The sequence below is a fragment of the Crotalus tigris genome, unplaced genomic scaffold (genome assembly GCF_016545835.1).
Source record: "Crotalus tigris isolate CLP2741 ecotype Arizona unplaced genomic scaffold, ASM1654583v1 scf7180000021131.477146, whole genome shotgun sequence".
In the NCBI taxonomy this organism is placed as follows: Eukaryota; Metazoa; Chordata; class Lepidosauria; order Squamata; family Viperidae; genus Crotalus; species Crotalus tigris.
This window is the reverse complement of record NW_024098363.1, coordinates 266,949-282,230: the sequence shown is the minus strand read 5'-3', so window position 1 is coordinate 282,230 and position 15,282 is coordinate 266,949. Positions and strand designations below refer to the sequence as shown.

Sequence of the window (15,282 nt, the reverse complement as noted above, 5' to 3'; positions counted from 1 at the left end):
ATACCTGCTCTCACTGATTCCTTATACTAGATATTCTCACTTAGATACTTCCAAATTTATTCACTTGTGATTTATAGGAATTTACCCATTTATAACAGGTTCTGGCACCTACCCAGCTTTGGCTGATCTTGAAACCTAAGGAATTTTGGATTATACTTAGATATCACCAGACTATCCCAGGATTATAAAGTTGAAAGAATATCTCAGAAGATGGTAAGAGCAAACTGCTTCCATTTGTTGCCAAGGAAACTACATGGACATTATGATGGTGATGTATAAAATTTATCAGTTCAGAAAGGAACATTTGGAGAACTCCATGCCATGCCAAGCATTCTTCTAAATCCTGACGTTCCAGAGGTAGTTCAGGAATTTTGTGGAAGTAAATCTTAGAATCACTTATGCTTTAGAGGACTTAATTGTAAAAATTATTGAATCACCCCCAGAACACAGTCCAAGACAGGGTTCAACAGGATCTAGAAGTAAATGGAATGTTCCACCAGGTCAACAAATTTTGTAGATGCTTTATAGTAGAGTGACAAGCTGCTGAGCAGTTAAGATGCTGGGCTTGTTTGCTGGAAATCCGGCAGCCCAGGTTCAAGACCCGAGCACCATGTGATGGAGTTAGCTCCTATCCTCGCCCTTCTGCCAACCTAGCAGTTCGAAAGCATGCAAATGCAAGTAGATAAATAGGTATCACTCAGTGATATTCTGGCACATGACCATGGAAATATCTTTGGACAATGCTGGCTCCATCTCTTGAAACAGAGATGAGCACTGCCCCCTATAGCCAGCAATGGCTAGTGGAATAAAATCTGCAGGGACTCCTTTACTTTATAGTATCATCTAGCCATTGCTGTGGCTAGATGACACTAAACAGCAAAATGTACATTCGTTCTTGATATTACTCATTGTATAGTATGCATAAATACTACTTATAAGTAAATATTTATTGGGGAATATATCAGCATCTTTACTAATCGCTTTTCTTGAATTTGGTGTCTCTCCTAATATGTTTATTTTTAGTATCTATCATTCCCAACTCTGCTGGCTGAGTCTCATAAGATTTGTGTAGACCAGTGGTTCTCAACCTTTTTAATGCCGTGACCCCCAACCGGTCGTAAGTCGAGGACTACTCAACCGGTCGTAAGTTGAGGACTACTCAACTGGTGCAGCACCGTTTGCAGAATGGGACTTTTGGCAGGTTCAGCAGGGCAGAGACAGCCTGGACAATTCCTATTGGCTTTTGAAAGCCAATAGAATTAGACTCTATTCAAGAGAATCTATTCTATTGGCTTTCAAAATCCAATAGAATAAAAGGGAGTAGCACAGCTAAGGAAAAGGGGGAAAAAATGGCGGACTGCGTTGTTTGGCGACCCTCGTGAAATGGTCGTTCGACCCCAAATAGGGTCCCGGCCCACAGGTTGAGAACCACTGGTGTAGACATTAAAATCCAAACATTGTGGAGCAAGAAGACAGCCATTGGGTAATTAGGGACTCTGATTAAGTTTAACCTAATGTTAGCCTATCTGATTAGTGTTTCTTTTTTGCACCAATGAATAAGCTACACCTTCTTGGTTGTGGTGGCAGGAACAAATTCATTTATTTTTTATTTAGCCTTAATTACTCTGTAAGTAACTCAGAGTGAGAAACATACATAATTTTTCCTGCTGTATTTTCTCCACAGGAATAATCATGTTAGGTGGGTTGGGCTGAAAGCCTGTGACTGGCCCAAATTCACCCAATTGGTTTTCATGCCTAAGGCAGTCTCCTGGTTCTAGGCCAGCATTTTAGCACTATACCAAATTTGCACTTCACCAAAATGCCTTGTATTCATAATACACTGCAGCAAATAGATCTATGCCACAGTTATCCTAGGAGGAATATACTCTTACTATTAGCTGTCAGATGTAACCTGGTCTGCTTTTCATTTATCTTTGGCCAAGCAGCCAGATTCAGTGAATGATTACATAGTCCTAGCAGTGATTAACCATTGGGCATCTAAAGTGTAGTTTTGAATGAATTTTCCTAAACTTTAAATGTGCAAATGTAGCTGTCCTACTTACCTGTACTTTTTGTCTGGATTACATATACTGTATCTTTCTTAACTACGTTATTGGCTGAATCATAATAATTAAAAAAACATATAAACCCATGGTTTATAGATTACAGTGGCTGCATCCACACAAATATTAAGTCCCAAACAAACCACATGGTGGCTTAGCAGAGCATGGGGTCTCCTGGCTGTTGATTTAGCAGAGTTACCTCAGTTCAAACTTTCCTCTATACAACTATGTATTTTTGGTTACGAGTGCAATATATTTACTAAGCTTTAACCCAAACCTTTGAAACAGTTGAAAGCTCTAAGCCTTATATTGCTGGATAAATGTCTTTAGTCTCCTTATCTGCAAGTTCAGCATATGACATAAGCCCAGTTCACTCTCATCAGAGCACATGCAAACAGAATTATCCCATCATGACATTTTCATATGCTGGTCTTATGCTATGTAAATTAACCCTCCACTGTGAATTCAGTTGTTCCCTCAGTGGGAATTAAAGCCACAGCTGAAAGTGTCCTCATATCCTGTGTAATGGGGTTAGATTCATATGCAGCTGCTGTTGTTGTTCAACTGACAAAATACCTACCTGTCAAATAATTCAGGCTATCCCCTCCAATTATATTCATTGAGAATATCTTGATTTAATAAAATACAAAAATCATGTTCATTTTCTTTTGATTTTATTTAATAGAACTGCTTCTCTTTTTAATATTATGGGTACAGTCCTAATGTGAGTCTGATGGGAAATCAGTCCCCCTTAGTTAATTTAGACTTGCTGTAGTGTTAACTGAGATAAATATCAACTTCATGATCAGAATTATGTATGAGAAAATAAGCATAAGATTGATTATTACAGATTGACATTTCTAGTGCACTGCTGTAAGATGCAGAGAGTGCCTATTAACTTTATTCAGAAGAAAAATATCAGGCATGTAGGACCTACCAATATATTTTATTTTAAGAAAATCCAAATCTTAATGTTGAATACAATTTCCAAAACAGTAGTAATGTCTGAAGCTCAACCTTCACATGACCCCCATTTACTATTACTAAAGCAGAAAGTAAATGGAAATCTAGCTCCAAAGATCAATATTTATTAATTTGTAGAGCTATCAAGATATCAGATAGTAGGTTTGAGACAGAAGTTGTCTATAGCAGACGTCCTCAATCCCTGGTCTATGGACCAGCACCGGTCCCTAGCATGCCAGAAACCGGGCCGCGTAAACAAGCGAAGCCCCATTCGCTGGATGCAGGCAGCACATAAAACAATGCCCCCTCTGGTCCGTGGAAAAACCTCTCTCCATGGAACTGGTCCTTAATGCCCAAAAGGTTGGGGACCTCTGATCTATAGAGAAAGATTATTGGATTTTAAAGCTTATGTAGGTTTATAGGAGGAGACTGGCATAAAGCATTTGTAATATTTGCAATACCACATAAAGCAGAGGTGTCCAAACTTGGCAACTTTAACACTCTCAGAATTCCCCAATCAGCCATGAGTATTTCCTTGTGAATATGCTGAGCTTTCCCTATTAGGAAGCTTAACTGTGTCAGAGACATAGCATACAGACTCTTTAGACTCTGGACACATCTCTTCTGCATGCTATTCCGTGATCAGAAATGGCAGAAAATATGGGGAAGTTTGAAATGGGTAGAAAGAAAATGGAGAATGGAGGGGATTTTATAAAGAGGCTTATAATTCTAAGTCCCTCTATCCTAGCCTACTGTATATGGTATAATGCTAATGACTATTACTCCACCTAATGATAATGAAACACATTGAAAGAAAATGTGAAAACAATAGGGGAATGTTTCAGTAAGGGATGTCCATATCTCAATTTCCCTGCTCACTGACCATGGCATTGCTTTGTCCCAGGCTTGACCAGCTGAGCTATCATTAAATCCATCATTTCCCCCTCCCCTTAATGTGGTCATTTTCCTTCCTGTTTGACACCATTTCCTTTTGTGCCTGTGGCTGCTGTTCCTAAATCCATCACAAAGAAGGGAATGGGGAGAACGATGCACGGCACTCCTTTTCCCATCACACTGAGCTCATGCTATCTGTAGAGCCTGCTGTCCCGGGAAACTGCTAAGCCCGGAAATGAAGCATGAGTTCCTTTAAATGGCAGCTCAGCCAATAGGCCATGCAGGGCAATTGTAAACATGTCCCGACAGCAGTATTTCTGAGAGGTGCCATTCTAGCAAACCTATATTTCTCAGGAGGCCTCCATATTAGCGCTCTGTCTGCAATGAGAAGAATGGCAATTGTTCAGTCCTCATTTATCACGTTTAACATCTCTGACCACTCCCAAGTAGCATGGGAGGGATATGTGGGTAGCCTTGTAATGGGGGTTTAGTTGTGGTAGCTGAGGCATAGAAGAGCAACAATGGCTACAGGGCTAAGAAATGGCAGCAGAACTGAGAGAAGGGACAGGCCCAGTCTGTGAGCAAAAACTTCCACAGGGCTCAACAATTACCAAGGATAAGTAGCAAAAATTGATTATTAAGAAAGGGCAATGTCAGAAGTAAAATGACTTTTTTTTTGGAATTGTTTAGTAAATTGTTACGGCATATCTGCCTTACTATCAAAGCTACAGACTTTTCCCATTGTAAATCTTCTTTAAGACTGAATTGGAAACAATAGAAAATCTAGAAGCTGTTTTAATCTCCTTTTCATTTTTATCTTTCTCCCCATATGGTGGAAGTGAAATTCATCCAGTTTTGACTCTTCAAAATATATTTGGATTCCTTTTACTTTACTCAGTGTTCCTCTAAGACACGTCTGTCAGTCTCTGCAATCTTAAGGGGAGGAAAAAGCTTAATTTAATAGCTAAAAAAAGAGTGAAAGATTCAACACAACATCATTCTTGGTGGCTTGGTTACTGCCCCAGAGCCATATTTTCTTATTCAGTAAGCATAATTCACTTTTGTTTTTAAAAGTTGTATATGTGCATGCACATGCATGTATGATTTAAGGTTCTAACTAAAGATCCAAAATCAGATCCAGATGCAACTCAGACAGAAGTAAAAAGAAGAGAGTGTGGAGGAGAGCTTACAAAAATGTTTGTAATTTTGAGGAATCCAATCTAACTCACATTCAGAATCAGCCCAACCTGCAGATAACGTTTATTGATTTATTTAGTCAATTTATTTTATAGATAATGAGAGCTGGATAGCTGATATAACATAGAAAATTATACACACATGTAACATGCATATACAGAGCAGAAACTGAGTCCCACAATCATTTATTTTCAAAATATTACAGAGACGCTCATGAATTCCAGTGTCCAGAGGGAAAGCTAGGCTTTCAAAGACCTAACGTAAGGCCAACAGGGTCAGGACCATCCAAACCATGAAAGTGCTGGTGGTGGCAACATTATGCTGTCCCAAAGACTTAGTCACCAACTAAGATGGCACATCTCCTGAGTTCTATAAGATAACGCTGTTTTATAAAAGGGATCTGGAGCATATTTGCTCTGTCAGTTCTTGTGGGACTCCATAACCATAACCATTGGAGATGGGCAGTCTTGCAGATAGACAAGTCTTGCAACACAATACTATGCCATGAAGGGCTTTATAGATAGAAATCAGAAATTACACCTGGACGTGTACACATCTTATAGTTGCTGAGACTGAGGAACACTAATCTAGCTTAATATTGGCTATACAATCAATTGGCAGAGACTCTTCAAGAGTAGTGGAATTGGGGAGAGATTTCAGAACATTCTGCACACAAAATATGTACTTATTTCAGAACTATAGCCCTTCACAGAATCTTAGGGTTGGATGGGGTCTTAGAGGTCTTCCAATCTGATCCTACCCAGTTTAGATATCCCCATACCATCCTGGACAAATAGCTGTCTTGGGCAAGGGGTTAGACTAGAACAGGGCTTTTCAACCAGTGGGACGGGTACCACCTGTGGTACATTGGCACACGGCAGGTGGTATGTGACCATCCTAGAAAAATGGTAGCGGGGGAGGGGAATGAACTGAACTGGTGGCAGCACCGCACAAGCCTGAGCGAGAGACGGCTGGAGCTGCAGGCTGTCAGGGTTCAGCGGAAGCGCCAGGATCAGTGCTGCTTTCCAGCTGATCGGCGCTTCTTCGGGGCTGTCAGGGCTCAGTGGAAGCACCAGGTTCCAGCTGGAGCTTGGTGCTGATTCTGTTGCTTCTGCTGAGCCCAGAAGAAGCGCCGATCAGCTGGAATGTTGCAGCATCTCCAGGGTCTTGTGATTTACATTCAGATGCTTGGCAACTGATTCATATTTATGATAGTCACAGTGTCCCAGGGTCATGTGAAGTGACCAAAACCTGCTGCAACCACCCAACAGACGGGGGGAATAAAAACCAAATACCCCCCCCCACCCCACTCCCGCTGCCAATACTCAACAGAAATGCTCACAACAACGAAAACCTCGGACAGGAGGAAGAGCGTGGCTGGGTGGGCAGGCAGGTATCTTGCTCGGCTGTGGTTTGGGGGGCACTTTTTTCAGTGCCATTGTAACTTCAAATAGTCACTAAGCAAACTGTTGTAAGTTGAGGACTACCTGTACTTTATCACTTTTTTCCTTTTGGGGGGATCATCAAGTTTTTGACACCTTGCTAGGAGACTGGTGGTACTCAGATGTTGCCATATCGTAAAAGTGGTACAATGGGTGAAAAGGTTGAAAAGCCCTGGACTAGAAGATCTCCAAGCTCCCTTCCAGCCCTATGATTCTATCCAACCCTTTTGAAAATCTTCAGTGATAAGAGCACTCATGTCTTCAGGTTGCAGGCTGATCCTCTGTTTAATAACTTGCACAGTCAGGTCAGTCCTCCCTATTTCAACTTTGGATATCCCTGGGTAAAACTTCCACCCATTTAATAGTAGCTTGACATACCTCTAGGAAATTTATAGGCAAAGTGTTACTGCAGCATCTGGTACTCCCATTGTTTGTCATGAGGACTTGGTACTCAAGAGATATTGTGCCTTTAAAATCTGAACAATAGCAATCAGGCTATAGAAAGCACCTGAATGGGGAGGAGCAAACTGGAGGAACTTTGGGTAGGTAATGTTGAGCGAAGGATAGAGAGATTAGCTTTGTAGAGCTTCATAGCACCCTTACATTTGAATAGCAGCAGTTACCTTGTGTTAAAAATCCTGCTTCTTGGCATGTTGTAACAGATATAAAGGCTCTGTAGTCACAGGATCAGAATTAAATCCAGTCCTTAAAATAGAAATTGGCATGATAGCTTGCTTTAGAATATGCAGGTGTGGAATTTGACCTTGTCTTAGATGTGATGCTGTACTCTTTGTATGCTTTAGTCATACACTTCCTCAACAGGGTTGATATGTGCCTGGCATATGGCCAACAGATTACTCAACGTTCTTGTTGCTAATATACTACTATACACATAACACAATAAATGCAGGAAGAAAATCATTAGGCTCTCAGATTTTCTAATTTCTAAGCTCAAATAATAGCCCTTTTACATGACTAATGCAAAGCCAAAAATGTAAAGCTTTCATAAACAGTAAAGATGAAAGAAGGGAAGCGATAATTTACATTGGAAGCATTCACATATTGTGCCAAGTATAATACAGGTTTTTAAGTTTTAGGTCAATATGCTGCACATACCCAGCCACTGCAGTTTGTAAAGCATGGTGATTTAGCATATTGTAAAAACTTATAGCTAATAGTGCTAATTCAGTAATATTACAGCTAAATAAATCATGTCTTACTAGAATTATAGACCATCTCTCTTACATAGATCTATTTTACTGCCTGAGATTATAAAAAATGGGAATTTGCTCTACTAACTATTGACATGGAATTAATCAACAATATGAACCAACTTTTGTTTCAACTCTGCTGGATGCCAGCAGGTGGCCAACCTGTCAGTTTTCTCTTTGCCGGCAGATCAGTTGGCCTTTTGCAAGGTGAAAGCCAAAATATGAACTATAAATCCACTGCTTGGGTCACTAACCCTTGTCTCTCCGTTGTTTTTCCTTTGCCCCTCTTCACACAAGTCTTTGTGTAATCACTAAAGGGCAAGGGAACACAATGTACAGCTCCACCTGTAATATTATGTAGCTTCCTTGGTTCTAAGTGAAAGTTGATGGGAAAGATGAGGTTACCAAAGATGTTCTAGCTCACTGCCTTTGTTATCTTACTTCAGCTGACAAATAACTAATTCATACTTGGTGATGAAATATACAGTATAGTCAGCTAAGCCTATGGCAAAGGGCAGCAAAAGTGCTTTTGCACTTTTATCCCTTAAAACTTCTGAATTGAATATAGGTAATTAATAGTGGAAGAGAGTCTGTCAATACTGTTTGTGTAGGATTCACTTTTACTTTCAGTATTGCAATTGATTATAATTATAAAAATTATGACATTTTCAACTAGAAAAGCTTGGGGGATGGGAAGACCACATTTTATATCTTTTAAAATGGCATTTTTAAAATCGCTATAGGTGCTTTCAGAAATCTATCAAGGCATGACATAATGTAGTTTGTTTGATTTCTCTTTAGTGTTTCTTCAACCATGACAACTTTAAGATGACTGGATTTCAGCTCCAAGAATTCCCCAGGCAATATGCTGGCTGGGGAATTCTGGTAATTGAAATTCATACATCTTTTAAGTTGCCAAGGTTGAGAAACACTGATGTAGTACAAACCGAGCTTATTGTGATTTGTCAGAATGTATGATTTTAGCCTATGTATTTTGCATTTCATTAATGCAGAGGCATAGAATCTAAAGCTGAATACCACTCTTTTTCTACAAAAGGGGGAGAACCTTAGATATAATATTGTTGCAAAGGAGGCTGTATTTTTCTAATGGATAAACAATGTAACTAGAGGTGGGATTCAGCCGGTTTGCACCCGTTTGGCAGAACCGTTACCTACTTTCTCTTGGTAGTGAACCAGTTCTTAAAATGGCACTTGAAAAACGTGGAGTTTGTGTGCGCACCTGCCTCACACTTGCCCCGTGTCCGCCATGCTCTCCACAGTGCGCTGAGGCTGATCCAAGGTGTGGAGAGCACAGCTGAGTGGTGAGTGTGTAGCAGGCACGTACACACACTCTGCCGTTTTCAGCGGCATTTCAGTGGCTGACCAGCCACCTCGGGTCAGCTGCAGTGCACCATGAAGAGCATGGTGAATGCATGGCAAGCACGAGGCAGGCATGCACATGGACTCTGCTTTTTTTGGATGCCGTCCTGAGAGGCAGCATGGTGATTGGTCAGCGGACACACCACAAATGGGGATTCACCATTCCTCAAAGCCCTGCTGCTGCCAAAGTGGATCCTGGGCTGCAATGGATAGACTGGAAGTGGATGCGGCGGGCGTGAGGGAAGAAGGAGCAGGAAGAAGAAAGAGGAAAAGAGGCTGAGTAAGGAGTGGGACCATCCTGGCCGGTCAGGCACCAAAGTGTTGCCGAAAACGGTGGAGTCTGTGTGTGCGCCTACTACACGCATCAGCCATGTTCTCCACATCTTGGGTCAGCTGCAGCGTGCCGTGAAGAGCATGGCAGACATGGGGCAAACGTGCACACAGACTCTTCGGTGCCCTTCTGAGAGGTGACATGGCGATTGGTCAGCGGACATGCCACGAATGGGATTCACCATCTCCCAAACCCTGCCACTGTAACCCTCCCGCATTAGCCATGGAGAGCATGGCTAACATGGGGTGAGCATGTGGCAGGCAGGCACATGGACTCCGCTGATTTTGGCGCCTCTTCTCATTCGGCCACTTTTCCTCTTTCTTTTCCCTGCTCCTCCTCCCCTCGCACCAGCTTCTACTTCCAGTCTCTCCATTGCAACCCAGGATGCACTTTGGCAAACTTCTTTTGTTTGTGAGACAAAGTTAGCATAGAAATGCTTTGGGAAAAGAGGGCATCTGGCGGTGATGGGCGGGGCAAGATCTCCAGCTCTTATGCGCTCTTCCGCTGCCGTGGAAAGTCCCACAAACAAAAGAAGTTTGTGGGACAAAAAAAGTTAAATCAATCAATTCCAACTTTGCGAGATCTTTTTTTTTCCTGCAAGTTGGAATTGACTGAACTTTTTTTTTTTTTTAGTTCCACCAAACTTCTTTTGTTTGTGGGACTGCACATAGCGGCGGAGGACCACATCAGAGATGAAATGGTTAGAAAAGAAATGGTTTGGAAGCAAGGGCATCTGGGCGGTGGTGAGCGGGGCAGAGAACTGGTTGTTAAATTTTTTGAAGCCCAGCACTGAATGTAACTGAAGCAGTTGGTATAAAGTCAGCCTTGTTTCTATTCCAGCTGTCTTTTTAGGTTTAGGCCTACAGCCTAATCAAACCATTTAATCTGCTAATATTATACTGGAGGCATGCAGTAAAATCACACTCTTGTCTCTGGGCTGACTCCTTCAAAACAAAATAATGTTGCACAGTCTCTTTCCTCTACGAAGTGATTTTGTAATCACTAATTATCTTGGAAAAGATAACATTTCCATGTTTCCAAGAATATTGGGTATAAATGAGTGTTTGATCTATTTCCAAACACTGAAACTGTTTTCGTACAAACTTTCCTCATAACAGGTGTCTAAATCCTGTTTTATTTCAAAACACACTTCTCATCATCCAAGGGCATAGCCTGATCAAGAAGATCTGCCAAGAAAATATTGGTTAAATGGAAGTCCGCAAAGCCAGACACTGCTTTCAGACAATAGATCCATTACTTTTTGTTGAAAAGAACAAGAATATTTTGCCTTTTTCTGATGATTTGGACAAAAAAAATTCAAAATGTTAAGCATTACTGTCCTTATTATGTCATAAATGTTCAAAAAAATGCTTAACAAAGCAAAATGAAATGTTTTATATCATAATTAATGACATGTAGAAATTACAAGCCTGGGTGAACCATCAAAGTCTAGGTGTAGAATAGAGCATCCAGCACACAAATCATCATAGAGTTTTTGTGAAAAAGAAGAATTTTAGGATACAGAGAGCAGGAAACTAGTGGAGGTTTATTTCTGTGTAATTATTATTTTGAGGAAATAGGGTAGAGAAATCACTGGAACAGAAAACTACTTCACAGTGATTCATATGATATATTAAAACAGTGCTTCACAGACAATTACTTTTTTTTATTGCCAAGAAGAAAAAATTCAAACCTCAGCAGTGCATACAGGTAAAATAATAGTGAAAATACAGTAATAAGCAGTACAAAGTCTGTAAGAATCACAGTATCATCCTTTGTTAACCCTGTTTTCATGTGCTACAAATTTTGCTAAATCCATTTTTGTTATAAATATTACAGAAGAGTATATAACCATGCCTTTAAAGTTACATATGAGTGTTCCCAATGAACAAATCATAAATGAAAACTTCAGCTTTCTTTGTTCAGTATATTATTTAATATACATATCATTTTATTTACTTTCTAAAAAGTAGCATTAATTGAAGTCAATTACAGAATCAGTGTTTAGCAATCAGTTTCAGTGCAGAAAAATGTGAAAAAATCATTAAAAGAAATCCCAAAACTGCCTAGTTACATTTTCTGGGGTGTAGTCCCTGGCTTGAAATCAAAAATCAAGTACAGTCATCAGTTATGTGCAAAAAGTTATGTGCCACAGAATTACAACATCTTGCGCTTAATTAGAATCAAATAAGTTGTAGCAGTCATACAGAAGCGGCACCAAGGATTTAAACTGTATGAAACTTGCAATAAACTTAGATATAATTATTTGTCCATTGAGCATACAATAATAACTGAAGAATATACAAATTTAACAAGACAAAAAATCAGTCTGCTTTAGAATAATCAAGTGAGAATAGAGCGTCAGAAAGATAAACATTCTCCAGCATGATGAGTGGAGAATCCACCGGTGGGTTGTCTCAGCCTTCTTGCTCAGTTGAGACTAAGTCAGAAAATTGCCACGCCTCCCGCTGGGCTGGACTGTACCCAGTTTTCGACTTAGTATTCGTTCAGCAGGATGCATTAATTTAAGGCTCCTCTGACTTAGCTAGCAGGTTGAGAACCCTGTGGAATCTCCACTCACCATTGAATTGGCTATTCAAATTTTACCTTAATTTGGTTTACCTTATTCAATTGGCTTCTCTCAAATTTACTCAAAGCTGCTGTTGTGAGCCGTTTGCATTTTTGGCTCCATTGGGTCTCCTGTTGTTGCTGAGAGACCTCTTCCTGAAGTGCAGGGGTTCGCTTCAGCCAGACAACCCTCAGCTGTGAATTTGGAGATCTCACAGCCTTGCCGGAGTGATCCATCATCGCGAGGCTTCGGACAGTCTTTTTGAAGCCTCTAATCATTGCGGAGGCTGCGCGGAGCGGTACGACAGTGAGTTGCTGTTTTTTTCGATCAGGAGGCTACAGACAGCTGCAGAACAGTCAGCAAGCTCCCCCACAGGCCGTCTGGACCGATCGACTTCTCAGGGCGGGAAAGGCCCTGTCGGTCCATAGACAGCCGTTCTTTTGGCGCGGCCGCCTTTTTGAAAACCGCGGGAGAGCCCTTCAGCCCCTGAATGCCTCAGGCCTTTCTGTGTGGGGATAAGGGTCTCCCTCCTTTGCACTGCAGTCATAACAGGGATTGGGGAACGGATCAAACACCCCTGGGACGATTCTTTCATGAGCAGGACTTTGCCATTCACTTCAATTGCCCAAGGGGTTGAGGATTTCTGGCGCGGCTGCCATTTTGTAGCTCCTGAGTTAGACTGATTCAAATAGTTGCATTTAGGACAGTTAGAAGAGTTGGATTCTTTAATTCAGTCTCTGGCTTTTAGTTAGATTCAGCTGTTGTTAATTGGAGTTTGAAGAATTTCAGAACGGCTTAGGGTCGTCGTTTCCCAGGGGCCCTGCAGGCCTCCGTGGGGCCAATTGAAGCCGCGCCAGGGAGCTAACGAATTTAGCTCCCATCAGCTGTTCAGTGCGAAAGGGAGGCTTTCCTGAGCGCTAAAGAGTGGCTCGATCGTCGGAGACTAGAGGCGCGGTTTCATCAGACGACCTTGCTACCTCATTCCTACCTCGTGGCCACAAGGTTGCTGAACCGATCGGATCGCAGAGTGGGCTGCGCAGCACAACCGCAAGTTTATGCCTTATAGATAAGGGGGGAAAGAGAGCTCTAAATTGATCTAAGTTCCCTCATGGCTCCCTTAGCAGAACTGTTTATTTTGGCATTTTCCCTGGGGCGTCGCCATTTTATTGGCAAGGAGACTCGTGGCCACCATTTTGGGGCAGTACTGGGTGTGGCCGCCATTTTGAAGGACCTTTGGATTTAAGTCTGCTATCAGGCCATTTCTTTCAACTATAGCCTGCTGTGTTAGGCTCTCACAGGGGGTTTATACTACATGCCTTGCAGATTCTTATCCTATAAGGATCTAAAGGAAGGAGGTATGATACTCACTGAAAGATCATTATTTTATCACCCATACACAATCTGACTTTCTGCATTAAGTTGAGGGAGAATTTGAACTACCTGTTCTTATTAGCTCGTGCCGCTGTGCCAGCAGGGCCTAAACGGGCAGTTCTAGTGGACTTTCTGGCTGTTTACCATTGCGGTTGTTTAAGCACAGGAAGCATCCCTCCCTGACAACAAGATCTGCGTGCTTTTTCCCCCCATTCCTGGACATCTCCTATCTGGAATATCCAGTGCGCAATGGCAGATAGTGAAACTCCTCAGACATCACAGGGTTCTGATGTTCCCCCCGCACAATCAAAACACAGATCTTCTGAATTGGACGTGGGGGGAAAGAAAAAGGCCAAAACTAAGCATTTAACCATCAAAAAACCCTCCTGAGAGAGGCCTCGAGGAGACATCAGGCACTGGAGAGAGAATTCTCCAGAGTTCAAAGGCTCAGGTCCAGCGAAGCTGAAGTGGTTCCCCCTGTTTTGCTGGATAGATCACCATTCGAGCCCCCATTAGTGCCATCTTATCAAGCCCCCAGAGCTTGGTCTCCTCAAGGGAGAACTGAACAGGTTGGCTCCCTTCTTCCTATTCCCCCATCTCCTCCTCCTACTCCCTCTGTTTCTTCTGCTTCCATCACTCCACAAGCTCCTGAAGTCACGTATACTCCCACTGCAGCTGGTATTAGTTCTGCAGAACAAAACCTATGGTCACACCAGTTCCAGGCATTCATGCACCAGGCATTTGACCAATTTATGGCCTCTTCCATGGGTCAGAGGTCTTCACAGTTTCCACCCCCTCCACTCTTGGCCCCAGGTCAAACTGGACACATCCAGTTAGCGGGCTCGGGTATTTCTGAGACTTAGTCTCAGTTAGATGAAGGGAAGTCTGTGGACTTGGAGACAACAGACATCCCTATGTCAGAGGATGAGGAGGTGGCTCCAGATCCGACTCTGACATCGAGTCTGTTTGATCCTTCCTTGTTCAGGTCGTTACTCATGAAGGCCTGCACTACGGCCAAGTTAGTTACAGATCAGGAGCCTAAACCATCTACTTCAACTGCACAGGAGTCTAATCCATTGTTTGGGGAACAAGTAGTGGAGGAAAAGCTGTCCTGCTGTCTTCCGCACTACTGTGGAGAAGCAGTGGTCTTCACTGGCCACTCTGCCTCCACCTAATAGCATGGAAAAGAAACTTTTCAACGTTTCATCTTCATTTGCTTCCCTCCTAGAGGTACCTACGGTGGACACTCCTTTAACTTCACTATTCTCCACATCCACAATTCCTAGAGATATGGCAGAAGCCCTAAAGGTGGAGAACAAAAGGTTTGAGTTTTCTCTCTGCAGAGCTCACCAGGCTTCGGCCTGGGTGATCAGGGCGGCAATGTCTTCGTCCTTTTTCGTGAGGACATCTATTATGTGGCTTCGTGAGCTACAGGCTCTGGTTCCTCCTGACCAGGTGCGTGCACACCAGACTTTGGGGAAGTTAGTGGCTGTGGCAGAGTATGTAGCGGACGCATCCCTCCACTCAACCAGATATTCCGCTCGATTCATTGCGGCCACTGTATCATCCCACAGACTTGTGACTTAAGCAGTGGAGAGCTGAAATCAAAGTGGTGCCTGTTAACTGCCGCATACAATGGTACTCAACTATTTGGTCCAGTCCTGGAACCGTACCTTATAGAGGGAAAGGACAAGCGAAAGACTTTGGCTCATCCCTCCAAAAAGGTGGGTAGGAGGCCCCAGCAGGAATTTCGCAGGCAGGCCTTTTGTGCCGGAAGTTCCTGGAAATGGAGGCAGCCCTTTCGAACCGGGCAGTCCTGGGATTAGCCCAGGGGTTCCCGATCCTTCTACCCCAGACAGGA

General features: G+C 42.4%; 1 protein-coding gene and 1 long non-coding RNA gene across 8 annotated transcripts in view; one reads left to right on the top strand and one right to left on the bottom strand.

Annotated features, from left to right (window-relative positions):
* The window catches only part of LOC120320047, a 122,899-nt gene that overhangs the window by 1,854 nt on the left and 105,763 nt on the right, over positions 1-15,282 (top strand). For all 6 annotated transcript variants that reach the window (XR_005559874.1, XR_005559873.1, XR_005559871.1 and 3 more), the window contains exon 2: positions 99-213. This is a non-coding gene — a long non-coding RNA (uncharacterized LOC120320047). The remainder of the gene's footprint in view (positions 1-98; positions 214-15,282) is intronic.
* Positions 1,332-15,282, bottom strand: part of PM20D1 (peptidase M20 domain containing 1) — a 39,043-nt gene continuing 25,092 nt past the window's right edge. The window contains exon 14 of one of the 2 annotated variants that reach the window (XM_039369470.1): positions 1,332-4,853. The gene's annotated coding sequence lies outside the window, so the exon portion shown is untranslated. Of the gene's footprint in view, positions 4,854-6,665; positions 7,265-15,282 lie in introns of those variants that run through there. The other variant, XM_039369469.1, reaches the window with a different exon arrangement.